This window comes from Cryptomeria japonica, chromosome 3 (assembly GCF_030272615.1).
Source record: "Cryptomeria japonica chromosome 3, Sugi_1.0, whole genome shotgun sequence".
Lineage (NCBI taxonomy): Eukaryota > Viridiplantae > Streptophyta > Pinopsida > Cupressales > Cupressaceae > Cryptomeria > Cryptomeria japonica.
Window position 1 is genome coordinate 773,420,828 of NC_081407.1, and position 27,709 is coordinate 773,448,536.

General features: G+C 39.9%; 1 protein-coding gene across 2 annotated transcripts in view; it reads right to left on the reverse strand.

The window, feature by feature from the left end:
* Positions 1-359: 359 nt before the first annotated feature.
* The window catches only part of LOC131033894 (putative pentatricopeptide repeat-containing protein At1g09680), a 35,207-nt gene continuing 7,857 nt past the window's right edge, over positions 360-27,709 (reverse strand). The window contains exons 2-3 of one of the 2 annotated variants that reach the window (XM_057965202.1): positions 26,175-26,274; positions 360-755 (exon numbers count right to left, since the gene is read on the reverse strand). The gene's annotated coding sequence lies outside the window, so the exon portion shown is untranslated. Of the gene's footprint in view, positions 756-900; positions 1,033-26,174; positions 26,275-27,709 lie in introns of those variants that run through there. The other variant, XM_057965201.2, reaches the window with a different exon arrangement.

The following is a 27,709-nucleotide window of genomic DNA, read 5'->3' on the forward strand; positions in this document are numbered from 1 at the left end:
CTATTTTAGTTAGTAAACCCTTAAAACTCTGAAAACCTCAAAAACTTGCCCTGGAAAAAGGTTCTGAAAATCTAAAAAATTCACAGCAGGATGAGAAAAACCACCAAAAATCACAGTACACAGGCAAAAAATTGCACAGGCCAAAATTTTGTGATTCTGTTTTTTTTGGTGAGTTTATTGTTATAAAATGGCCATACAAGAATGGTCATTTTTTGGCAATTAGTGGGCAAAATGTTGTATTTGACACTTTTATATAAAATCACAATTTTCGGTTGACTGATTTTTTGGCAATTTGTGGGCAAAAAGTCGTTTTTTAAACTTTTATATAAAATCACAATTTTAGGTTGAAAGACTGGGTTTTTATGGTTATTTCCAACTTCTCACGATTTATTGCAATTTTTTCAATGGAAGTGACATTATTCACAAGTCATGGTCCTTACACCTGAGAAAAATGGGACAATCTGTTTAAAAATGACCCCAAAGAAATATACAGCTACCTATCTAAGTGCCCATCAGTTTTTTATATAAAGAAGAGCGCAAGGAAACTTTCCCAACCATTGTTACCATTTTGCCAAACAAGGATCAAGATGGTTAACTACTATATAGTGAAAATTACTTCCTCACTCTTACAATAAAATTGGTTGAACATTAGTGAAAATAAGATTGGAGGTATTGAACATAAATAAAAATGAAATCTTCAAAGCTACATCGAATCAGCAAAAAGTCTTCAGCTTATCTCAATTCTCACATGAAATCTGCGAACATAATAAAAACAGAGGTGATCAGCGAAGTACTAATGAATGGCAGAATCAAGAAAAAAATTACAAACTCTATGCAATAGAAAAACATAAATCTCAGATATAAACAATGAAAATTCAAGGAAAAACAACTTGCCTGTGGCTAATACAAAAGATGTCCAAATAACAGTGGAATCACTTCAGAAAAATGGAAGCCCCAGATTTAGGCAACAAAGGCCATCACAACCACATACAGTTTCTTTTAAAAATTGTGCATTTCTGGTCCAAAATGAAACTGCAGGCAATCAAACGATTCACATCCAATTGCATTTAGCTAATCCCTTTGTTTACTGAAGTATCAATGCTTTGGATGAATATCACATGCATGGAAAACCTATTACAATTTTCACTACCATATTCAGTTATCTCCTTATTGTCCATTATTGTCATAGTATCCAGATTCAGATGCAATACAGGCAAGACAGAACCAAGTTAAAAGTGACTAGGACATGGCACAGAGAGTCAGCAAATATAGGAAATTGAATAATCATAAAATATAGGAAATTTCATTTAAAAATACTTAATTGAGAAACAATATGATATAAGAAGAAAACCAAACTCAATCCTGTAGCCTACATAATAGAAAACCCAAATCTGTGATTCCCACCACAGAAAATTGATCACAAATACAGTGCCACTTCACTAACAACCCTTGAACTACTAGAAATTGGGTGACCCGATATTGAAAAATATATTTTCAGATAAATATTATATGATAAAATTCAACAGTAAATTCTGCCAATAAGAATAGGTACATAAAAGGTATTCATTGAAACTAATGAGTTTTAAGGTTTGAGTTAACATATAAGTAAAAACTTTAAGAACCTCAGCCTACCCACTACAAAAAAAATCCAGACTTAGCGAGAACTGTCTTAGTGATGGTGTCTAACTCACAACTAATGTGAAGTGAAAACTGTCTTAGTGAGAGCATAGTTTGAAAACTCGACTAGGACTCGCAGGACTCGCGAGTCCTTTGGCTCGCCAAGTCGACTCACCACGGACTCCAAGCCGCATCCTGCTGAGTTGCCCCAAAAAACACCTGAGTTTTTGCAAAAGACTCGCGTGAGTCCTAGGGTTGGAATTGCAAGTCCTGACCTAAGACTCTCGCACCTGCCTGGAAATGCCCAAACAGCTAGAAAAGACATTTTTTTTTTCCATTTCGTTCTACTGTTTGGTGCCCAAAATAGGTCTGCAGGTGTCCATTTCTTCACATTTTGGTTCAAACTCGTCCATTTTCAATCATCAGAAAAAGAAAAATCAAAAGCACAAGTGCATTTCCCAACACCCCTTCTATTATTGGGCTTTTCTCATATCTAACACCGTGTGCAGCTTATCATCACTGCCCCTCAAACCCATTAGGGTCTTGTTGATGTGTTTTTTATGCACATGCGAACACAAAATAAAATACCAAGGTATCTTATCCTCTCTTGAACAAAGTTTCCTCGAATGCTGAAGATTTCGCCTAAGGATCATTCGAGAAGACTTTAAGGTTCTTATATGTACGGTCTCTACGTGTGGATAAGCTCAATTTGGTCTGATGTGATTATGCTGGAATCACAAGGGGACTTACATTTGAGTGTCTAAGCGTTTAATCTGCTGGAACTTGAAGGGATTGAGTCAGGTGGATCTCCTCAAGAAGTCAGGTCAATTGAGTGATTAGGAGTTATTTAGATCATTCCTAGGATGTTTTTTGTGTACTATCCGGTTGCACTTCAAGTTGCTAAATCAAACCCTGGTTGAATGCATAATGTCCTCCTAGGTCCCATCCCTTACATCAAGGATAGAGTGAATTTGCCTTAAGAAGTCTGGAATGTCATCCTGATCCTCAAATGTCCTGAAATTTGGCGTTGTCTGGAATGTCATCCTGATCCTGAAATTTGACTAAGTCTGGAAAATTGAAGAATCCTCCAAAATCTAGATTTTGCATTATAACTCCTGGAGGTCCGAAACCACTCTCAAACATCCGGACAATATATATGGAATATAACTTAAAGTATAAGAATACTTAAATGTTATATTCCCTATATGAATCCTCACGGAGAGACTAACATGTCAAATTTCGCTCCTGACCCTTCCAAAGGGTCTAGAGCGAATTTCCTTATATCTCCCTTCTTGGTCCTAATTTGCCTCATAAACCTTATCCCTATGGCGTAGTTGAGAGAGTATTGATGAGTGAAACAAAGTGAAGTGATGAAAAGTGAAGGATTTGAGCATAATTGCAAATTTCGCTCTTGACCCTTCCAAAGGGTCCAGAGAGAAATTTTTCTAAGCTCCTGACCCTTCCAAAGGGTCCAGAGCGAAATCCTCCAAATGACTTATTTCTTCACTAGGGACATCAAATGGTGGACATACATGGCAAGGAAGGGATTCAAAAAGGACAAGTCTAAAGCAAGCTAAGTGAAAAAGGATGAGAATTGAGCCTAAAACATCAATTTCGCTCCTGACCCTTCCAAAGGGTCCAGAGCGAAATTTTTCTAAGCTCCTGACCCTTCCAAAGGGTCTAGAGCAAAATCCTTAGGAAGACTCTCAATTTCGCATAGTGCACTAAATGAACCTTGTTTTGATACCAAATTGACTTGATGGTGATGGGAGGAGGTGTAGTAAGTTAGATTCAAGACAAAGAAAGGATGAATGGATGAAGAAATTGGGCCTAGGAAGAATTTCGCTTTTGACCCTTCCAAAGGGTCCAGAGCGAATTCTCCTAAAAACACTATTTTCCTCCTTGTTCAAACCAAGATCTTTGTTCCTAGGACATGGTTGAGGGAGGATGGATATATACTTGCCTTAAGAACTGAATGGAAGTGAAGGCAATGATGGATTTGAGGTCAAAAGACAAAATTCGCTCCTGACCCTTCCAAAGGGTCCAAAGCGAATTTTCATAGAATCCTCCCTTTTGCTTCAAATTTAGACTAATTTTGTGCCTTGGAGCCTTAGCTTGGATGTCATCATGCCTTGGAAGCAATTGAGGGGTGAAAAAATGGAGGATTTGGGCCTAAAATGCAAATTTCGCTCCTGACCCTTCCAAAGGGTCCAGAGCGAAATCCTTAGGATAGCCAAATTTTCTTGCCAAAAACGTTGAAATGGACATCACTTTGAGGGTAGATGGGCTTGATAGTATGGGGGGAGGACCCAAAGGCCTAGCCTAGGATGAAAGTTCAAAGAAATGATGAAAGGTTGAGTACAAATACAAATTTCGCTCCTGACCCTTCCAGAGGGTCCAAAGTGAAATTCCTAAAACCTCTATTTTGCTCCATGTTTGAAACCAAGGTTTTTGTTCCTATGGCGTAGTTGAGGGAAGATTGTTGTATTCTTGCCTTGAGAAGAGATTTGAGGCAAAGAGATGATGAAATTTGGGCTAAAATGCAAATTTCGCTCCTGACCCTTCCAGAGGGTCCAGAGCGAAATCCTAGGAGGTCTAATGTTTTGCCTAGGTCCTTGAGCAAAACCTATTCATAAGCAATTTTGAAGGCAAGCGACTTGATCTTGGTAAGGTAATGTTGAAAATGAGGTCTAATTGAGCAACTTTGTCAATTTTCGCTCCTGACCCTTCCAGAGGGTCCAGAGCGAATCTCATTATAGGTCCTGTCCCTGGAGAGGATCCAGAGCGAATCTCATTATAGGTCTTGTCCCTGGAGAGGATCCAGATCGCATTTTCTTATAGATCCTATCCTTGGAGAGGGTCCAAAGCGAGTTGATCTTAATGCTTTCTTGTTGATGATTTAAGGTAAGAAATGCTATGTTAAAGTGAATATGTCATGTATTCTTAATCATCTTTTGTTTGTTTTGCAGATCAACAAGACCGGGCTAGAAGGAAGAACAAACAACGGCGACCTATTCAAGTTCCATCATCATTAAGGACACCTCAAAAGCATGGAGGACTCAAGGTGCTTCTAAAGTGTTGGAAGACTTCAAGTGTTCAAACAATAAAGCTAACCATCCTCAAAGACCCCATTCTACTGCATGGAGAAATCACAGGATGTCAAGTAGAAAGATCTTATAAACATGTCGATATGAGCTACCAGAGGAGGAGTGACTTGACCAGGAAGGAGGCTTCATCAAACACGAGAGAGCCAAGGAAAGGTGCGCGACTCATCAAGTGCATCAAAGACAAAGGAGGATCGACCAAGGTCATCACAGAGCAAGTTCCAAACAAGGTGGCATCCCAATCATTGTTCCTCTAGTCAAACAGCTCCACCTCAGCATGTCCAGATTCAATGTACCTGACTTACCAGTGATGGCACAAATTTTGAGGCACCTACCCCGATTTCCTATTGGCTCACAAATATTGAATGTAATTATTTCATTGGCTAAAGGAGTTTGTTGTAACAAACCCTCATTAGGGTTTTCATCTTGTAATTCTAGTTGTTGATTGTAAATCAATCAGAGCCATTGAAATGTAAAGAGCTCTCTATAGTTGGTGAAGTGTGTTGTTTCTTTGCAATATGCATGGTCTCTTGTTGAATCTTCATTTTAGATGGTAAATAATTAGATTGAATGAAAGAAGTTATTGAAAGGACTCGCGTGGAATCTGCCTAGTCCAAACCACTAGCCTCTTGCTGATTGTAAGTGCGCCCTGTGTGGTCAACTGGCATAGAATGAGCTTAATCTCAAGTCATTACACGTCTATTGTTCATGCATTAACTTGAATGGTGATCAGTGTCTGATGGTGTACGATTTGGATATATTTGAAGCATCCCTTAGAAGATCGCACTGAGTTGGTGTCGGATTGTTCATCCTGATGGTGAGACCCAACCTAGTAGGACTCCACCTAGTCGTTCATCTATCTTCTAACATTCTAGGTCTTAGATTAGACTCTCTAGATCCTTCACCTTTTGCTATTTCTTTATCTTCTAGCTAGTAGATAGGACTTGAGTTCCAGCAAATTCAAATGCTCAAGCATTCGAATGTAAGTCCCCTTGTGATTCTAGCATAATCACATCACATCATAAGAGCTTATCCACACGTAGAGACCCTACATATAAGAACCTTGGAGTCTTCTCGAATGATCCTTAGGCGAAATCTTCAGCATTCGAGGAAATTTTGTTCAAGAGAGGATAAGATACTTAGGTATATTATTCTGTGTTCGCATGTGCATAAAAAACACATCAACAGGTCTCCACTCCCAAACCCCCACTAGTTATTGAGTATGAATTATGAAATTTCAAATATTAAGTGTTTAAAGATCATATTATTGGAATCATTTGCCATTGAGCCAAAAGCTCGAACTATCAATGCCCAATACAAATGCCAGATTTAACCCGACCCACAGGAGGCAGTTAATCCATGTCACGAGTCCCCAAGGAGGTGCTGACCATCAAGTCAACAATCTCCCCCTCATCACCAACTGAGCCTTCAGCACCACTAAAGAGAGACTCGAACCCATGACCCAAGGCTCTGATACCAATTGTTGGAATCGTTTGCCATTGTGCCAAAAGCTCAAACTATCAACACCCGATACAAACGCCGGATTTAACCCAACCCATTGGAGGCGGTTAAGCCATGTCACAAGTCCCCAAGGAGGTGCTAACCACCAAGTCAACACATATGATATGTGCAATGTTTGAATTATGACAAATTGATAGTCAAAATAGGCTTTTATGTTCTCTAAATGCATTAATTTCTTTTTGTTTTTTGTAAAACTATGGATTTTTTTTTTGCCGACTCTTGAGTCCAAGTCCTATTTTGGGCAGCCAAGTCCACACCAAGTCCGAGTTTTCAAACTTTGACTGAGACTAATATATCACGTTTCTTTGTTACTTACGTAAACAATATAAAAATCAACGTTTATGACAGCGGTTGACCATTTAAGACTTTTTGAGGTCAATATCTTCAATGTTCCCACTGGCTGCAAAATGAATGACTACAGATCATAGTTCCAAGCCGACAGACCCTAGCTGAGTCTTGGGGACTCGGGACTCTCTAGGACTCGCTCTAGGCAAGACTCACTAGAAATTGGTTTTTTTGCCGAGTACTACCGAGTTTTTGCCAAGTCCTGCAGATTTTTTGCCGAGTCCCAAGTTGGGTCAGCCTAGCCAAGTCCGTGCCGAGTCTAAGTCTCGTTTCTATGCTACAGATACAATATATATTGAAGTAGTAAGATTTGTATCTTGAAAAAATATGATAGTACAATACAAAGATCATGAATATTCTCTGCTAGAGTTTGAGGAACATTTAGAATTTACATAAAACAGCTTGAAAAATTAATTTTAACTAGTCCTTGTTTGTTGGCAGATGTTTTACTAGGTTGACAAATTCCAGACTAAACAGCAACATTATCCTACTTAGAGCATACATAAAATTTTTAGTAAATGGCTACAAAAGTTCATAAATGTTTCAGACAAGGAAACTTCTGAAAAATGTAGCTTGTAATTGTTATTAATACCACTTAAATAATGTGTATATTTTTTATAATTGAAATCATTAAAGCACCGTAGCAAATAAGACTTGCAAGGTCAATAAAGTCTAGAACTACAATAGATTTCTTCTCTCAGATGCTATTCTGCTGAAGCCTGAAATATATATGTACAAATGTTTGTTCACACATATGTAGTGCACTACACTCAAGTTGGAATTGTGCTGCCAACCTTTGAGAGTTGGTCCAAACAATAGAAGCAAGACTCGGCCATAACCCATAGTTATTTGCTATTAATTGCAGCCTGGTACAAAAACCTTGCCAAATCAAACAGCCAGCCCAGCTTCCTGACAAGGCAGGGCCCTTATTGAAAAACCGCAGGTTACCAAATAACTCACAAGTTATTCAATTACCTGCAGTTATTTGGCTCTTTTTTGTACCTCCACTAAATTACAATGACGACCTTTTTTCATTTTCACTTCATATTAGTAGTGTTACACTTCAAATTAAAAAGAAAATCAGAGCACAAGCTAACTTAAGAATATTTAGATCAAAGATTTGAATGATTTTTAACATCAAACAATTAGGGAACACCCTAGGGCACGTCATTTCTGCTACTATTTACACATTCCTTCTAACCTTATGGCTCAAGACAATGATTACAATTTGATGTTGGCAACGTTAAACAAATTATATTTTTATGCCATATTTCTGTTTCTATTTCTCTGCACAATATATTTGGCATTAAACAATAACAGTTTTTCCCCTTTTTTTACAAACATTTCATAACTTTTAGTTTGTCAAGTTTCTCCCGTACTTTTAAAGACAAGTAATTGAATTCCATTTCAACATTTTAGTTTTCCATGTCAATGATATGCAAATGGAGTGCTTCTATGGTTCAGACTCCAAAACCTTGCTGGATATACAAAAGCTACAAGTTGATACCTGAAACTTTTTCTTGCGGTCAATGTTTTGTTAACAAGCTGAGGAAATAGTTATATTTGGGGGATCCTAATGGTCAACAAGCCTAGAGAGAGAGATCAGGGGTTGATTTTATGTTAATCTTAGCAATCCGATTGGCAGTAAAGATTAGAAAACACAAATGCACACATAACACAGTGATACCCTGTGAAAACCTCCCTCTTGGAGGTAAAACCCAGCGACAATAATCTCAGATCTGATTTGATTAATCACAATAGCAGATTACAAGTTCACCCTTCTAGGGCATAAATCAACTATAGCAAAACTTATCTTAATCTGGAAGTCAGGGTGATGTGCAGATCGCTGCCAAACTGAGACAGCCTTTGGGCAGCCTTGACACGCTCCAGCAGACCTAAGACAAATTCGGCAGCCCAGAAGATCTTCGCCCAGCCTAGAAAGAACAGTTACTGTGAAGTTCGCTGCCCTTAATGGTTTTCTGACCTTCAAGTGATGTTCGCTGTGCTTCCAATAAGGTTCGCTGACTTCAAATATGATTCGCAGTCCTTGAATTACAATTCGCTGACAAATGCAGAGTGTATTTGTCAGTATTGTTATTCGCTGATCATAGGAGATATTCGCTGTGTATGGTGTGTGTTTACAATGAGGTAGACTTCACATATATAGGAGACATTGCCTTCAAATCTCCTAGGTCGGCTTCCAAAGAGGAATTTCTTGCGGTTGTTGGACCTATCATTTTATACTTTTCTTGCTCAGGAGGCCTCCTTTCAAGAATTTCGGGGAAAGAGGTGTCCTCTGGCCTGAGAGTGTGGGTTTGCAGTACCTCTGAATGTCTCTTCCATGCTTGATTTAATGCTGTTCTGCATAATGAACATGTTAATTCTGAATGAGCGGCATTGTGAACTCTGCACCAGCCGGTTAGAAGTAAATCCTTAATAGAATCTTGACGTTTGAGATGAAGCATCTGCTCCGTGTATTTGCAGAAAATTCCCTAAAGCTGCTAAATAGCTCACTTTCCTCTGGTGACGGGATCTCTTTATCATAATCCTCTGCAATCCCTTCCAGATTTTGGACTGGGTTTGAGCATTGTACCAACAAAACTTCGTTTGTTGAGTCAGCGTGAACCCTGTAAGTGCCCATATCGGATTCCAGAAACAAGGTCTCATTGGCCTAGTTATATTCGGTGATCATTAGTTTAAGCCTAGGTTCGGACTCAATCCGGATCTGATTTGCTACCCCTCTCCATGGTAGCCACAAATGAGTGAAACTGGAATGCAGCCAGCCATTAAGGACGCGGGTCCAGTCTCGACTAAGCAGCATGCCATATGCTCCCGGGATGTCTACTACTTGGATATCAATGTACATCTGGATACGCGGATCTGCAGTCAATTGCATGTGTATATTGTTCAACTCCCCCACTACCATCACTTCAGATTTATCTAGTTGAGTAACCTTTTGGTTAGTCTTGGTGGGGGTTAGGCCTAGAGCGCTGCACACTGATAGAGGCATAACATTAGCTGAAGCTCCTGAGTCTATTAGACAATTGTGCAAGTTCTTGCCAAAGATTCTGAGAGTTAATAGGAAGGGCGGAGGTTCTAGCTTTTCAGTGAACAAACTAATAGTAGGCTCTGATGGCAGGGTGTCATTGTTCATGATTGAGATGTCCTAAGTTCTTCCTCGTGCACGCACTCCAAAACCAGTTTCCATAGGCTCATCATTTGAGAACTCGGGCGGTGCAACATAATTTACTGTTGCACCCCTGGGATTCGTTGGTCCTCTTACCTCATTGCTGATCTTCTGGGGTTGTCCTTGCAGTACTCTCTGTCCGGAGTTCTCATCGGTTCCTTTGGACTGAACTGGCAAGGGTTCCCTAAGGCTGCCCAAGACCACTTCCCTAACTTCGGAGACTTTCATCAATTCAGCAAGGGATAAGCTAACTTTGATCTTCTTGAATTCATCTGCCACCAACTGGCCTAGTTTAGTAATCTCTATATTGCTAGATGGCTTATCACTGGAGCCCTGATTTGTGGCAGTGGTCGACTGATTCTGAGGAGTAAGTATTCTGGGAGGGGCTTGCGCCTTTTGCGGCTGACCTTGACCTGCATACTGCTGCGATGCCCTAGGATAACTTGGGTTGTTGATGGCATTCTGGTCTGGAGGAACTTGAATATCCTTGGGAGGCGTGGAAGTAGTGTAAGGACCACTATTGCTGTTTTGGTTATTGTTGTTGTAATACCCCCAATTGCCGCGCTGGTATTGCTGAAATGCATTCACATCAGCAGGCTGATTTGGGTCTGCCACCTCATTTTTGTCCTGATTAGGGAAGAAGAACGGGGGGATGTAGGTTTCTAAGACAAGCGTTGTATCATACCTCGGTGACGATACTATTTCAAATCTGGTGGGAGGAAGCACTGGCTGAGGCATTGTGTTCTCCACTTCTCACTGGAATATATTTGTTGCAACCTGAAATTCATCGCATTGCAACTCTGGGTGCTAGTTAGTATTATGCAATCAGCACCAATTCAATAGAGCTGCCTCTGCCAAGAATACCCTATCTGTTGGCCTGTTTTCTCATGCCGGCGGGTTATCAAGTGGAGTGGGGACTCCTCCGTTATTGGGACGGGTGTTCCACGTCCTTGTGGGTCGTTGATATCCTTGGTTTTGGCATTGACCTTGGTGCTGACCTTGCTGCTGATTTCTCTGACTATTCTGCAATTGGTTATTCTGATTTCGCAGATAAGTGACCTCAGAGGAAAGCTTCTTCATTTGGTCAGTCAACTCTCGCATCTCATCCTTCTCCTCTTGGGTTCTAGACGACACCGTAGTATTTTGCAGATATATGGGTTGTTTAGGAGGGATCTGGGATATAGGTGGTCCTGGAGGGAGAACTAGCTGATTGGTAGATTGTTGAGGCTGATATGCCAATTGCAGAATTAGATTCATAATAGGCATTTGGTGAGCCAAAGCCTGGCTGATTTCTTGAACTTGATTAGGCATAGCGGGAGGTCCTAATTGCACCAATGGTCCGGCGATGTTTTGGCCTAGTCCCTTGCTGATCTCCATAGCCTTAGCATAGGCTTCAATTAATGTGGTCGGTGCGAGGTGTGACTGTCGGACAAACATAGCAGTTAGGTAGTCCAGAGCTGAATAGTAGATTTCCCTTGCCGAAGCATCACTTACCACATACGGATCTTGCAATCGGATAAAGGCTTTATGGAACCTGTTGTTGAAGGAACTGATCGGCTCATGTCCTTGTATTTTGACTTCTACAAACTGCCTGTATAGCTCTGTCAGGGTTATAGGGATACCATACTTTCCCGTAAAAGCTGTTTTCAGCTTCTCCCAAGAGTCAATAGAGGATACTGACAAATGGATAAACCAATAAAATGCGTCTTCCCCCAATGAATAAGGGAAAAGCCTACATGCAACGTGTGCATACTCAATCTGTCTATTGCGTAACACATCTTCAAAGATTTTAATGTGTTCTTCTGCTGTTCTGTTTGGATCATTTGCATGAAAAATGGGACAAAACCTGTCCGGGCTTTTAGGCATATCATGGTAAGTTGGGAAAATGATGGGTGATGGATTGTCCACTAACCAAGTGGCACCATTTGGAGCAGGTGGATTGTGCGCCATCTGTGGCTGATTTGCTTGAGTTATAATAGGAACCGGAGTTGTAACTGCTGGAACTGTAAAAACTAAACTTGCTGGAACAGCAAACTACTGATTTGCAGAGCTGGACTCACTGGGATTTGCAGCCCGGCGATAACTCCTGCGTCTGTAGAACTAAAATCCAGCAACTCTTTCCCGCTCTGGGCTTGACCTTAGGACTCTTTCGAATCTCTCCGGAGAGAAGGATCCAATTCGTTCCAATGTGAGTTGTTTTTAATGTCAAATCTGTTGGTGCGGTGCGGGAGCTAGATTAACTTCTTCTTGATCTCTCTGATTCTGTGCGTCGATACGATCAGCAATCTCCTGTTCTTCCTCAAGGATGATGCACATTCGAGACCAGTTTGGATAGTTTCTTTTTACTGACCAGGCCAAGCTATATAATTCAGTGATAAGGCTCTCTTGTTCGTCGCTGAAATTCAAATCTGGCTGTATCACTAGTTGAGGGTCTCTTTCTGGCTGAGGAGGATTAATGGGTAGGCCCATTGTTCACCATATTAGTGGACCGGAAAGAAAACTGTCGGATTTCCTTAAGAACTTGCTTGCGAAGGGCAGCAATCCTTTATCTTTCTAAATTTTCCCTGATCACAATCTCTATTTGCAAACCCTTTTCTTCTTCCTGATTAATAGTGCGACTTACTCGTCTGAAAAGAGGGTGATCTGCTTCTGATTTCCAAGCCAGGGATCGTAGCTGGTTTGCAATATACGACTGGTTCAGTCCTTGATCAGGCTGCTCAAGGGGAAGGTTGAGCGGGAATTCATGCAGCAATACCATACTGCATCATTAGCCGCCCTCCTAGCGCCACTTCTGTTGCGCGCGGAGGAGGGTAAAAAAGCTATAAGGTTACTCTTTACAAATGTGGACTGATATGATGCGGATTTAGCTGTTTAGACATTCATCATAGGTCCCTCCTCCTAGCACCAATTCTGTTGACGTGTCTGGAATCGCATTGCTGCAAACTCCATACGGCCAACACAGAATAGAATAACCAGTTGAGTATCCTATCCTCTCTTGAGATAAGGAAATCCCTAGTGCTGTTTTTTTTATGTTTGATCAAAGGGGATAACCTCAAGGTTTCGTTTGTCAAGTCTTGACTGCGGGATTTCTCAGTGGTTTGATGTGTTTATGCTGGAAACACAAGGGGGACTTACGGTGAGATAGGCGATTTATAGATAAGTTCCCTGGAATCTTTGTGATCTTTCTTATCAAATGATTTCGGTTAAGTTGATACTGTTTTTAGTGGGACTCCGGATTCTCTTGATAAAAAGGGGGAAAAAGGAGGGAAGGATAGGGAGAGAGAGATACATGAAATGTAAATTCTAACTAAGATAGCAGTTTCAGCAAACAGATGGACACCTCCAAATAACTAGACTAAGCATCACCAGCTACTTGAGCACAATGTTTACATAAATCTAGTGCAATCTTCAAAGGGAAATAAGATTTTCATGTTATCAACTACAACATTAGAACTTTACATTCATAGTGAGTATTCAATAACCGAACTTAAGCATATAAAAGGTTCAGATTAACCATGCAGAGAGAAAGGCAATCAGCCATTCCCCAATGATGTGAACTGCGAGGATTCTGTCAGATGTTTGTTTGAAAATGCTACAGAAAAATGAAAGACATAACAAAATAATTTAAATGGTGAAAGAGACCATGCACTCACAACGAAAAGAAAACAGCCTTAACTTTGCTTTAATCCTATGTAAATTTCGCCAGAGCTTCAACAACAATCCATGAACTTCTTACAAAATTAGGGAAACCAGTCCCCTTTAAATAGGCTCCAAAATTGGATGAATGGCTCAGATCTAATCTAAACAAGTGGCCCAGATTCATCCATAAAGCATAGCTGCCCATACCCATAAATGGGAGGCAAATATCAACAACTGCCCCAAAATGAGTAATAACTACCCAAAAAGGATAATTAAAACTTATCCAAAATTATCCAAAAAGGTGCATTCATAAAGTTTTACATTTTAGTTGACTTGAAAGTCAAATATGACCCTTTTGGCCAAAAGTGCACTTTTCAAAATTTAAAAAAGGAAAAAAGTGCACTTTTAGGAAAGCACTTTTTCTTTTCCAGCTTCAAGTCCTTTTATCAAAAATTGACTTTCTTCATGCAAATATTCCCGCCAGAGATCTCGACCTGCTGCACGTTCCTCACGAACATACTCCTGGAACCTGATACATAATTTGAAAAGCAGACTGAATGGAGGCATAGGAGGATGGCGAATTTTATATTGCATGCCTTTGAGGTATTGGTCTACCTACTTCAGACCATCTTGCCAACTGGAACGATTACGCTCAAAGCACAACATGTCCGAGTGGAATTGACCGGCGAAGCCTAGGTCCTTAATGGAATAAGTGATCTTATTTGTTCCCAATCTTTCCTCCCAGTCTGGTGGTATCACTTCATCGGATTGGTCATTTACCCATCCCGAAACCATTGATCGAAGGATTATCTTGCCAAGTTCCTGCATGGTTTTCAGAACTACCTCGCATGCATTGTGTTCTCTATCGATGATTTCCTTCGCATCATTCTTCATGTTGACAGTCCAGTACCATTCCTTAAGAGTGTTGATGTTATGAGGATCTAGGATGGCGGGTAATGTAGGAATTTGTGCATGGGTCTAGAAAAGAGCATTCATGAGGGGAAGAGTAGTGGCAGCCACTCCCTGGATGTGGAGGGATTCCCTCTTTACCTCTAATAACTTAACCAAAGTGGTTTCCTGGTGGCGAGCCATTTCCTTCACTTCCTCAAGGATTCGTTCTCCCCTTTTTCTAATGCCTTGTAACCATTCCTTGACGGCCCTTGCGGTGTCCCGTACTCCTTCAAATTCTGTTGTGTTCCTCTGTGCCAATGCTGTCGGGGGAATGTGGGATTCAGAGGCATTGTGTAATGGTCTCAGGAGTTGATCGATGTACCCTTCGGCCTGTTCAACACGGGCCCGATACATATCCTTCTCACTCAACTGTTATCTCTTCAAGTTGCCTGAGTGTGTTTTGCACTGAATCCTTGAATTCTTCTTTTTCTTGCTCCTTAGTGGCTCGTCCAATGGGGACAGTCGTGATGCTATAATCTGCCAGTGTGATGTGATCTGATGTGCTGGCTTATTTGCAGGCGGGGTGGCAATGTGAAGGGTATGGTTCCTTTGCTCATCTTTAGTCATTCTGGAATATGCCTTGGGCTTTTTCTTCCCCTTAGCTTTAGCTTGGTCTATGCGTGAGAATATGTCCTCGAGGTCGATAGGTGGTTTGGTGGCAGCCTTGATCTGGGCTCTGGCAATTAACCATTCTTGAGGCACTGTTTGGGCTGATGATATGGTTAAGTTTGCATTCTGTTCTTTGAGGTTTTCAGCCGACTCATCACAGATTTGCAGCTGTTCCGTTACCGAAGGGGTGGGGGAGGTGCCAAGTTCCTTACTTGCAGCTGAACTTTCTCCCATTTCACTGAACAATTGTCTGGCGCCTTCGTGTGATGGTTGCTCTTCAGTCCTTTCGAGCTCGCGGGTCTCCTCTGCCCTTTGCTCTCCTTCAACGGTAGAGTCATCTTTGGTTGTATTATGGAGCAGCAGTTCATGGCGGCTCTGTTGGGTGGGTTCATGCACTTCGATCCCTTGAATGGATGGAATCTCTCCTTCCTCTATTGGGTTACCCGGTTGGGTTGATTCAATGGCTCTTAGCTCAGCTTCTAGCATGTCGGGTGCGGGAGGATCATCAGTTCCAAATGCATCAATGTCACTTTGAGAAGGCAGAGCAAGTATATAATCTAATTTCACTACATCATCGGACGAACTGGGGTCCTTTGACGATGAAGTGACCTCTGGTCTCCTTATAGGAATCTTTTCCCTTCTCGTTCTCTTGGACGTTCGAGTCCCTCTACAAGCCTTAGCCTTCTTTCTCTTCACAGGTTTCTCAATTTTTTCTCTGAGTGCACTGGACGTTCCTTCATCTTCGGAAGACCGAGAATCGAGGCTGCCCATTAGATGGTAAGTGAACTAGACTCCCTCATGAATTAGCCTCTCAATCTGCTGACGTAACCATTGGTCTGTGTATCTTGCTGGGGCTGCCATGATTGCCTCAAAATCAATGATCGAGTCCTATGACCAATCAACACCTGGCAAAAGATGCCTTACTGCCTCAAATTCTCGGACTTTAAGGCAATTCCCTAAATCCGTGAGTTGATCTAGGACCCGGCGATATTCAAAGAGCCGCATTTGTTGCACACTCAGCTTAGAATATTCACGTCTCCGAACCTCGTAGTCATCAGAGCAATTTTTCCAATAGTCTTCAACTGATTCCTTTGCTCTGTACCGCCTGCCATAGGCTCTCTTCGCCAGATTATCGTGATCGAAATATTTTCTCGGAAAATGGTCCTATAGGCCATAAGAGGCCAGCTCTGCGAGGGATTCCTCTGCTAGGGTGGGGGTCTTCAGGTGGACATCCTGGTTGCCTATGATCATGGGGAACGTGAATCCAGCCTGCTTGCTTTCTCTGAGTAAGATGTCGGCCGGAAGTGACTGCCTTGCGACCTCCATAAGAACTACTTTGTCGGTTGGGTACCTGTTGTGACGTTTTCACACATCGCCCCATTGCAAATGGGGACCCATGTTTTTTGCTTTTTAGGGTTTGTTTTCTGGGTCCTTTAGGGTTTTGTTAGCTGGCCTTTGCATTTTGAGTGTTGTCGGGGAGATCAATTGGATAGCAGGTCCTGCTGGAGTGAAGTCCTGATCCTGAAATTTGGCTAAGTCTGAAAGTCCTGATCTTGAAATTTGGCTAAGTCTGAATGTCTTGATCCTGAATTTGACTAAGTCTGGAAACTGAAAAACCTCAAAAAACTAGATTTTGCAATATAACTCCTGGAGGTCTGAAACCACTCTCAAACATCCTGAAAGTATATATGGAATATAACTTAAAGTATAAGAAATGTCACTTATACTTAAATGTTATATTCCATTAAAATTGTCCTGATAGAGAGTTCGAAAAGTCAAATTTCGCTCCTGTCCTTCACTGAGGATCCAGAGCGAACTTCGCTCCTGTCCCTCTCAGGAGGACCAAGGCGAAGCGCTCCTGTCCCTCACCAAGGGTCCAGAGCGATAATACTTATTTGACCCATTCCTGACCTTGTTTGGACGAATTGAGACATCAAAGGCATGGTGAAGGACGAAATGAGCATGATAGAGCATCCAGACTTGATCAAAAACAATGAAGTGATGAAGTTTTTGCCTAGAAGGTCAAATTCGCTCCTGTCCCTCACTGAAGGACCAGAGCGATTTTCTTTATATGCACAATTTTAGACCTTTTTGGGACATTAACTTTTATTCATACCATTAAGTAAGATGATATCTTCCTTAGCCAAGACTTTTTTTGATGAAAATTGTAACGATTTGGCCTAGAGAGCAAATTTCGCTCCTGTCCCTCAGTGAAGGACCGGAGCTTAAAGTCTGACATTGCTTTGTCCTCGCAGGATTTTAACGACTTGATGATTTGAAGAAGTCCAAAGAGATGCATTTTACCAAATGAATATAACTTGAAGTGCCGTCGTGAAGAAAAATGAACCAAAATGCAAAAATCGCTCCTATCCCTCAGTCAGGGACCAGGGCGAAGTCTATTGTAGCTCTCGTCCCTCTCCCAGGGACCAGAGCGAAATTCTTCATAGGGTATGCACTGGGCAAAGATCAAGCAAGTTTTATGTTCGAAGGCAAGAAAGGAGGTGAATTGAACCCGTTGAAGATAAATTGAAGATTATAAAACGTCAACAAGGGACCCAAATGCCCAAGTTCGCTCCTGTCCCTCAGTCAGGGACCAGAGCGATTTTTACTTTTGACAAATTTCTTGCCAAGTTGCAATGATTTCCAAGCCAAAGGTGAATAAAATGGGGCACAACAAGACCATTGAAGATAATTTTTGAAGGTGGCAAAGTGTAGTTGAGCTTGAAACATCAAATTCGCTCCTGTCCCTCAGTCAGGGACCAGGGCGATTTGCACATGATCATTCATTTTCCTTCAAAATCAAGACAAGGCAAGGATAGGCAAAATCAAGGACGCCATTTGGAAAGCGATGAACAAGAAGCAAAGATTGGAAGTTTGCAAATTTGAGCCAGGACACCAGGATCGCTCCTGTCCCTCACCAAGGGACCAGGGCAATATTTGCTAGAACACTTGTTATCCTTTGAAGATCACGTCAAAGCAAAGTTGCACAAAGTTTAAAACATCATTTGGAAGGCGATACAAAGGAGGAGAACGTTAAAATGTTACCAATTTGAGCTTGAAATGGAGAAAACATCAAGATCGCTCCTGTCCCTCTCCAAGGGACCAGGGCGATGATCCTCTAAACATCAAATATGCCTCGTAGAAGTCAAATGAAACAAGCGTGGAGTGGAGAAATGATGTCATTATTCGCCTTATGATGAAGATTGGAGATCGAAGATGCAAAATCAAGGAGAAAGCATGAAGATCGCTCATGTCCCTCTCCAAGGGACCAGGGCGATATCACATCTAAAGGGCATTCGTTTGCAAAAACAAGTCAATCAAGCTCGAAATCCCTAGCAAAAATGGCAATTTCAACGTAGGAATGAAGATTTTGAACGTCAAAAGTACAAGGATCGAGACTAAAATGGTAGATCGCTCCTGTCCCTCAGTCAGGGACCAGGGCGATGAGGTTTGAATCTTCCCACTTTTCCAATTTTTGCGCTAAACAAACATTTTGAATTTATTTAAATGCTAGAAAATTCGATAATTTGAAAATTTAATTAAAAATGGCATTTAAATATTGTGCTTGATCATTAATTAATTATTTTTGCCTTGCAAAAAAAGATCGAATTTATTAATTAAAAAATGATGGCATTTAATAATTAATTATTAATTAATTAAAAAATTAAATGGAGAGCTTGGTTTATGAAAGTCGGCCTTTATTATTTATTAAAAATCATTTAAATTGTCTTATTTTATAAAAGTCGGCCTAAGTGAATTGGTGGTGTAAGCGCTTATAAAGGGTGGTGAAGATTGTTATTTTCACATTACCATTTTATCATTCAAGTGCGATTTGAGGAAGACAAAGGAGTAGTGCGAATTGTGTGTTAGAGGTGCGAATTTCATACAAAGGAAGGGCGAAATTATCATTCAAGAGGAGGTGCGAGTCTTATCAATAGGAAGGCACAAGCATTATCAAAGGAGTTCAAGTTTCAAGTTAGGCGAACTTGCCAAGGACATTGAAGAACACATCAAAGACTCCAAGGGTGGCGAATTGATAAAGAGGACATTCCTTATCCTTGAAGATCACGTAAAAGGCTTCAAACATTAATTTTGCCTAGGCAAATTCCTTGTTTTGCATTCTAGAGTTAGCTCTCAAGTGAGGTATGGCGATATGGATTTATTGTTTTGATTTTGAACGTTGATCGTCATAGCTTAAATTTTGAATTTTGAATTCCCCTAGCTCAGTCGTTTTTTAGGAAATAATAACTCAAGGATTTATTATGAAGTTTCCTAAAAATTAATCTAATCTATGTTATATATTGCAAAGTCATGTTTCTAATTTTGAAATGTTGTGTAGGCATCAAATGGAGATCTCATCAAGAAAAATCAAGCCGGATCAAGGACGATCTTCGCCGGGACGATCAAGCCAGGACAGGGGCGACCTCTCTCAATCCAGCGTTCCAAGGCGAGGTACATCATCATCCTGCACATCAAGGACACAAGGAGTTAGAACAAGGGCTCGTTGAAGAAGTAAATAGTTCCAGATGAATTAATTAAAGCAAGCTTCTCAACAACATCAAGTTGAATATCTACCAAGTTACAAGTGTCAAATGAGGTGGCGTCCTAGTCATCATTTCTCCAATCAGTGAGGTCCACCTCAGCATGTCCAGATTCAATGTACTTAACTCATGGAAGGTGGCACAAACTCCGATGTACCTACCTCGGCTATCCATTGGTCGATTTTTCTAGAGGGGACATGTGTCCAAGCAATACAATTTTATCATTGGTCAAGCATTAAATGTTATGTAATGGTTGTAACAAACCCTAATTAGGGTTTTCATTGTTGAATCTTGGCCATTGATCTTGAATTGATCTAAGCCATCAAATTGTATTGTGGGCACTATATAAGCCCAGGCATTTCATTTGTAAAGGCTAATTAGCAATAATTGGAGATAATATAGAAATAGTTGAAAGCAGTTTGTAGGTAGAGAGTAGTTAGAAATTGATAGAATAGCAATTAGAGTAGAATAGGAGGACAAGGCAAGAAATTGTTGCCATTGATTGTAAACAAACTCCATTTTCATTGAAGTAATGGTGAAGTGTGTCGTTTCTTGCAATTTGCATGGTTTCTTGTTGAGTCTTCAATCTTAGATGGTAGATGATTAGATGAATGGAGGAAATGCGATTGATTAATGGTGGAATTCGTATATCCATACTACTAGCAGTTTGTTGATTGCAGACTTGCCTTGTGTAGTCAACTGGAATCATTCAGCTTAAGCTCAATTTCAATTTGTCGCTTCTTCATTGATATGCATCAACTTGATGGTGTCTATGCCTGCGGTGATGATTTGAACATCATAAAGCTTCCCTTAGAAGATCGCACTAGCCTTGTGGAGATGGTCCATTGATGTCAAAACAAGACCTAGTTAGAGTTTCATCAAAAATCAAATCATTGCTCCTACATTCTTAGTATTAGGATTAGATCTTCTCTTTGCCCTCATCCTTTTTCCATTTTTTCAAATCTAAGCCAGTAAGAGCCTGTGTTCCAACAAAGCAGATCGGAAGTTCAATCATCAGATGTAAGTCCCCTTGTGATTCCAGCAAATCACATCATACCACTGGAGTTTATCCACACGTAGAGACCCTACTAACCAGAACATTGGAGTCATCCTAACTGATCCTTCATGCGAATCTTCAGCAGTTAGAGACTTTATTCAAGAGAGGATAAGATGCCTTTAGGTATTTTATTCTGTGTATGATGGTGTACAAAATACACGTCAACAGTACCGTGGAAGTCGGAGAGGGGCACCATCAAAGCCCGCTATTCGGATATAGGAGAACCTTGGGAACTGGATGAACCAAGCCCCGTATCTTTGTACTAGAATAGTAGCCTGCTCTAAGAGCCTTATGTGTAATCCTCCCTGCATTAGCCTGACCAGGCGCATTGTGAAGGTGTCATTGACGCGCTCATATTGGCCAACTGCATAAGCTGGGCTGCTCTTTTCTCTCTGAGCTATATCTTGGAAATACAGTTGCGGGTAACAATCATAGACCTTTACCTGACTAGGCCCATTCCCGATTTCACCTTTCATTATCAAACCTAGCAGCGGCTGGTTCTTGGCGAACATGTAGACCAAATAAGAGGTCATAGTGAAGTATTTCTTCGTTTCAAGCTCAATCAGCTGAGTGTGGATGTTGTCGCTTATGATCTGGGCCCAGTCAGACTTAGACTTCCCAGCGAAGACTTGCTCTGTGAAATAAAACATCCACTCTTCAAAGTAGTTGGATTTAGGAAGTCCCATAACTCGGCTGAGTAATGTGACCATATCCCCATGCTCATTATGAAAATCACTTCTGGGGGTCTTTTTCACAATCCTGGCGCTCGGAAGCCTTCTCTCCTTGTACCACTCTTCGTTGATCAGTGCTTTGCATCGGGCCAGATTCATATCATATGCCCCCTGTGCTTCATCTATAGTAGTGGCCGTGGGATTGTTTGGGAAGGGAATGTCGAATGCGTCACCAATGGCCTCAGGAGTGAAGTTGGCGAGAGTCATATTCTTGAGGAGCACCAATCTAGAATCTGGCTGATAATGTCAGGCAGCCTCTACCACTAACTCATAGTTCTGTACTACTGGAGGAAATCCTGCCGCCTGGGCGATGCCACTTTCCACCATCTGTCTAGGCTTGCCATATGCGTTAGGGGAGAAGACCCGATTCCTGAAGTCCTGGATGTCGATATGGCCTAGGTCGGTATCACCGATATTGTCCCAGACGCTCTGAACTTTTGACTCCCTCAATCCTCCTCTTTGATACTGATACTTCATCCTTTCAACTTTGCGTGGGATATCTGATTTGGGTGCTCGCGATGTCTCGACTACAGCGGGCATCTTTGATGATTCTACCGCCGATTTAGGCATTTACCCTGCACAGCCGGACACGGATTACGAGGTGATACAAAAAAGTAAGGCGGGTTAGATAGAAAATACTCCAACATTCAAGGATTAATTCAAAATTTAGATTGGATATGGAGTGACATTTCTAGCTAAGAGCTTGATTGATTTGAACCAAAGTATTCATGAAGCTTTTGATTGCGAATTTACACTTAACACTTTCTGGATTAATTTTTTTTTTTAACAGGGACAAAGCTCGATAAATTCTCCTAAGTTTGAAAATGCAATTTCTGGTTAAATCTTAGGAGCAAATTCTAATTTTGATTGCTTTGCACAACGTTTTACAAGTGGAAAGAGATGTGAACTTTGAAAATTTAAGCATTTTAATCAGATTTCGAACACACGTCTATTTGATTTATAAGCATTTCAGATGATCAAGAGAGACAAAGCGTACTTACCTGATGAGAGTGGATGGCGAGAAATTGCCTGACTTGCTGCGTAAAGACCAATGGATAGTTCTGAAAATTTTGAAGATTAACGGTTATCTCCTTAATTCGAATTTTCGCGGTTGTTGTTTGAAAGGAATTTATCATTTTAGACTGAGCGATTTTTACCTTGGGCAATTGGTAATTTGAACTTGAATGACTGGAATGGTTTGTGCAGTGTTTTACCTTCACTGTGAATCGCGCGAAACTAGCTCTGTCTCTCTTTAACCCTTACACGATCCTTTTCTTACGCAAACTTCGACAGTATGGAGGGGTTTTTCAAATTCGAATTGCGTTTTCCTTGATGAAATGCTTGAGTGCTATCACACAAACTTCGGACCTAAGCGACTTTGGGGGGGAATGGAGGATTTTTATCAACTTCGAATTCCTTACTTGCCCTACGCGTTGCAATTTTGAAGTTTATGGCGAATTTTGGAGCTATGGCGTTGTTTTGCAAACTTTAAACTACGTTTTCTAACCCTAAGGGCGAACTTCGGAGCATGAACGCCTATTGGAATTTCGCGATTTTACAAGAACTTCGGAGTTTCGGACCTTAAACGCTATTTGGAATTTCGCGATTTTCGCCCACTTTAAAATAAACTTCGGACCATGAACACTTTTCGGAATTCGAAGAAATTTCGGACCATTGGGCATATTTGGAATTTCGCGATTTAGACTCTTTTGGCGAATTGAAAGAATTTCGGAGTTTTCGCGTTTTGGTGACCCAAAGGCATTTTCGGACCATCTGCTTATTTTTGCAAATTTCGAAGAATTTCGGACCATAACCACCTTTTGCAAATTTCGAAGAATTTCGAACCATTTGCCCTATTTTGCAAATTTTACGAATTTCGGACCATTTGCCCTATTTTGCAAATTTATACAAAACTTTGAATTTCGGCCCCAAGGTCCGAAATTGGATGTTTTAAGTGAAATTCGGACCATTTGGGGTCTTTTGCAACTTTTCAAAGCATTTTCGGACCTTAAGCCAGTTTTGGGAAATTTTGAATTTTTTGAAATTTAACCCCAGGGTCTGAAATTCGGCCCCCTGGGCAATTTTGGCAATCTTTTAACCTTGTGAAGCTTTAACATTTTTGGCCTCTGGGTCCGAAATTAGGCCCATAAGGCAATTTTGGAAACTTAAGTGAAACTTCGGGCCTTGGACCAGTTTTCGCAAGATTAACAAATTTTGAAATTTCTCTTAATTTGGCCTAAAAGTCCAAAATTTTACTCCTAGAGCGATGTTGGCGATTTAAACTCTCCTTGAGAAGCGCGAGCTTGGGCACTTGGGCAAGTTTGTCAACCTTGGCACTTTGGCCAAGAAATTCACTCCTTCTTCACCAGCAGGCGAAAATCATCCTTCGTTCAAATCCCATAAACATCGCAAAGACAAACCTTATGCAATCTATCTCATCACTCTTGTGCGAAAAACGGCAACTTTGGGTCCTCGTGCGACCTTCAAACGCACTGCTCTTTGCTTGGCAGGCTTTGCCAATCTCTATCACCTTACGCCTATTCAAGGCGATTTCACGATTTTGAACAAACTCTTGGCAATCGTGCCCGAGGGCTAGACTAGCCTGATGGATTCATCGGCTCTTTTCATTGACATCATCACTTCACGGACCAGTCGCGGGCTCGCTTGGAAGGGCACGAGACACTCTGCGCGAAACTTAACAGGGCAAAGACGAAAGGCTCAAAAACAGGAAGGGGGACCCTGTCGGCGACTGGGAGCGTGTGCAACGCACAACAGTGTGCTAGGCCGGCCCTAGAAGGGCTCCGACCTAGCTACATACATCAACATCAGGGATAATATAGCAAGAAAAAAAGAATGGTTACTAGTCCTAGACTTTAAAGTCATTCTAGAATTTACAATAGGAATTTGTAAGGTCAAAGATCACAGAAAGTTAAGAATTTCAAAATCATATATATATATATATATATAAATGATTCAGTCAATTAAATAAGATTTATTTTTATTCTATGGCTTAAAATCTGGATTTTATAGAGACGTTAATTTGGCACATCATGTTCATTTGGTTCTCAAATTCTTCTAGTTATTGCTCCTTTGGAAATCTAGATTCCATGAAAATATTGTATATAAGAGGATAAGCAGAACCTGTTTCTCAGCCAAAAGTTGATATTATTCAAATTGACATACCATTTCTAAGGGGTAAAGAGCAGTTCTTTGTAACTCTTTACAAAGTTGGTGCAAAGTTTCAATTGTTCAAAGCAGTGAAAAGCATTAATCATTTGGGGAATTAATCGGCAAAAGATAAGTAAGATTTTTTGAAAAAATTGGATTTACAAAAAAAGGTAAAAATTGCAGAAAAACAATCAAAAACTACTTTTTTTTATATTTAAGGGCATTTCCATAGCATAGAGATATTGTAGGCAAATAAAATAGACACTTCAACAAATGAATTGTCGAAAATAGATTTTTCTTGTTTATATTCATATTGATGAATATCTTTATATTCATAACTTATTCTAGCCTACTTTGTTGACTACAGAGAGCTTTAGTCAAGTTTATCACTAGGTAGTTTGGCGACAGACTAAAATGAATTGCATAAGCTAGAAGTCACTGCCTTCTGTCACCTTGGGATATGCCCCTGTTTGTATTTAGGGTATGGTTCCCTTCAACCACACACTGAACTTTAATTTTAGTCTTCCACTTGACTTTTAAGCTTAATTTTCCTATCTAATCTATTTCTTTTACCATGCGTTTGATACTGGTCCAAACAAGGGATTTTATTCCAAGTTGTGGACATATGACTGTAATATATCATATGACTGTATGCATTTTTTAAATAATATACTAATATAGTATTATTTTAGATACTATAATATATCATATGACTGTATTCTCTATCTATATTACTGTATTTTATTTACAGACATCTATTAATAGATTAACGGATGACTATCTAAATAAAATAAAAAATCTATCTATTACAGTCATATATTACTGTATTACTGTAATAGATGACTATCTAAATAAAATATAGCAATATATGACTCTAATATATGAGGTAATTTAGTCTATCTAATATGACAGTAACATATGACTGTATTGTGAATTGTCTATTACAGTAATTGAGATAGACAATACAGTCATAATTGAGTCTATCTAGATCCTATATTACTGTAATAGATAATTTAGTCTATCTATATTACAGTAAGATAATACAGTCTATATTATTAATTTGTAATAAATATATCTAATTTGTGCTAGGCTAAATTCATTTTCTGTAATGTTACAAAAAATGTGATAGACTATATTACAAAAAATGAATTTAGTCTGTAATATAGGGTAACCCGGCAAATAAATCGCAGCTTGCAGTCAGCTCTGGTAAATTCATGGATCCCTGTGTCTGCCCTCGACTTGCACAAAGAAATTTCCATCTGCCCTTGACTCTGTTAGATGAAAAACAAGCGTCGTATAAGGTTTTTGCGCCATTTAGGTTATGTGTTTTTTTCCACTATTTTATATGCATTTAAATCGCGTTTTTTCATGTTTTTTTGACGATTTTTTCAGAAAAAACGTTGACCAAGGTTGACCGATTAATTCCGATTTTTTTGGGGGGGGGAATCGGCAAAACTCCTGACTCCCGATTAATCGGGTATAATCATGAATTTTTCCAGATGTTTGCTTCTTTGGTTCAGAGAAAAAGCATTCAACACTTTAAGAAAACAATGTCATTAACTAAAGTCATGACCACCTGTCCAAGGGCATTTGCAATAACAGTATCTTTAAAAAACTAACTTTTGCCTGAATCAAAAAACAGTGTTTGAAACAAAAGCATGTGTTTACTTTTAAAAACAAAAACAAAAACAAAAAAATGATTACCTAATACAGCACAGAAAAGTCATATCCTTCAACTTTCAGTTGCATTACTGTTGTAACCAAATGCGAAAGCAGGGCATCACATCAAGACGCTGTGAACAACCTGCAAATTTCAAGTTGTGCTCAGGCCAGAAAAATCAGAACACGTTTACTTTCATAACATAATCTAGAAGCAAAAATCCTAGAACTTAGGTTACTCAATAATCATGACACAAAAAATATTTTACATTACGGGTAAATAGTATGATTGCATGGAATTGAAAAGTGTTTAAAGTAAACCTGGTTGCTAACTAATTCTGGAGTTTCAACTGGCAATATACTAATCTGGGCATCCACTGTAGATTACTAGATGCAATTAGTATTTTGATGTTCGGTGACTTATTCTTGTTTACACATGCTACCAGTCCATTGATACAAATTATGCTCTAAAACAACAATTAGCAGGCATCACAGTAAATGAATTTACATTAGAAACAAATTAATCTGCAGTAGAGTCCACTAGCAATCAACATTCTGTATGCGTGTTGTGTGTGCTGCCTTGTTTTACAAATGATATGCTTTGTTAGAAACTTCTTCCACTACCAAATGGATGCTAATTTTCTATTTTCATTCACCTACTCATGATTGTGTATACATTTGACATGTCTGTTAGAATGGATTACATCAAACCAGTAAAGACTTGAAGGGCAAGAAAGATTATTCTCAATCTCAACTGTTGTTTGGATCAATGATCAAACTAATTCACATTTGGCTATTTATATCTATGGATGATTGATGGTTGTCTCAAATAAAACAGTGCCATCCGGTCATTTATCAATCCTCAATGGCCTGAGGCTATCAATTTCTATGCATGATAACTAAGTGATCCATAACAACAGTACCATGTTAGTACTTGAAACCATGAAAACTCTTGCATTGAGATATTCGTAAGTCTGTGAATATATTGCACACCTTACATATTTATATATCTAGATACTGCACTGTTAAGACTAAGTGTGTTCTACACTTCGCAAGTCCTAGTTACAATGTTTGATTATATTTGTAATATTAGGCTTCTAGGTTATAATCTTCAGATCCTAGATTATTATTGGAATTATATAGCTTTATACATGTAAATGGACCACTTTGACTTAAGGACCCATAGGATTCTTACCAACACTTGCATGAGATGAAGCATTGAAAGGATGAGTTATGAGTTGACTAGTCCAATTAGAAAATGGCACTCCATTTTGAGAGGGGGAAGGGTCACTATTTCTCATAGAAAGTCTTTGAATGCATGGTATCCTTGAAGAGATGTTTCCCTTTTGCATGTAACTTATTCACACATATTGAGCATTATGACATGTGTCTCTTGGGCTCTTCTGTGGTTTCAAATTCCACTTGATGGTTTTATTCAAGCCTGAATTCTATAAATTGAAGGCTTAGGTAATTAGTTTCGGTATCACAGGTTGAAGGACTTTTGTTGGGCTGCTTGTATTCTTCAAGAAGGAGGTTGTTCCTACATCAGATGTCTGGATCAGATCCTTGCATTAATATAT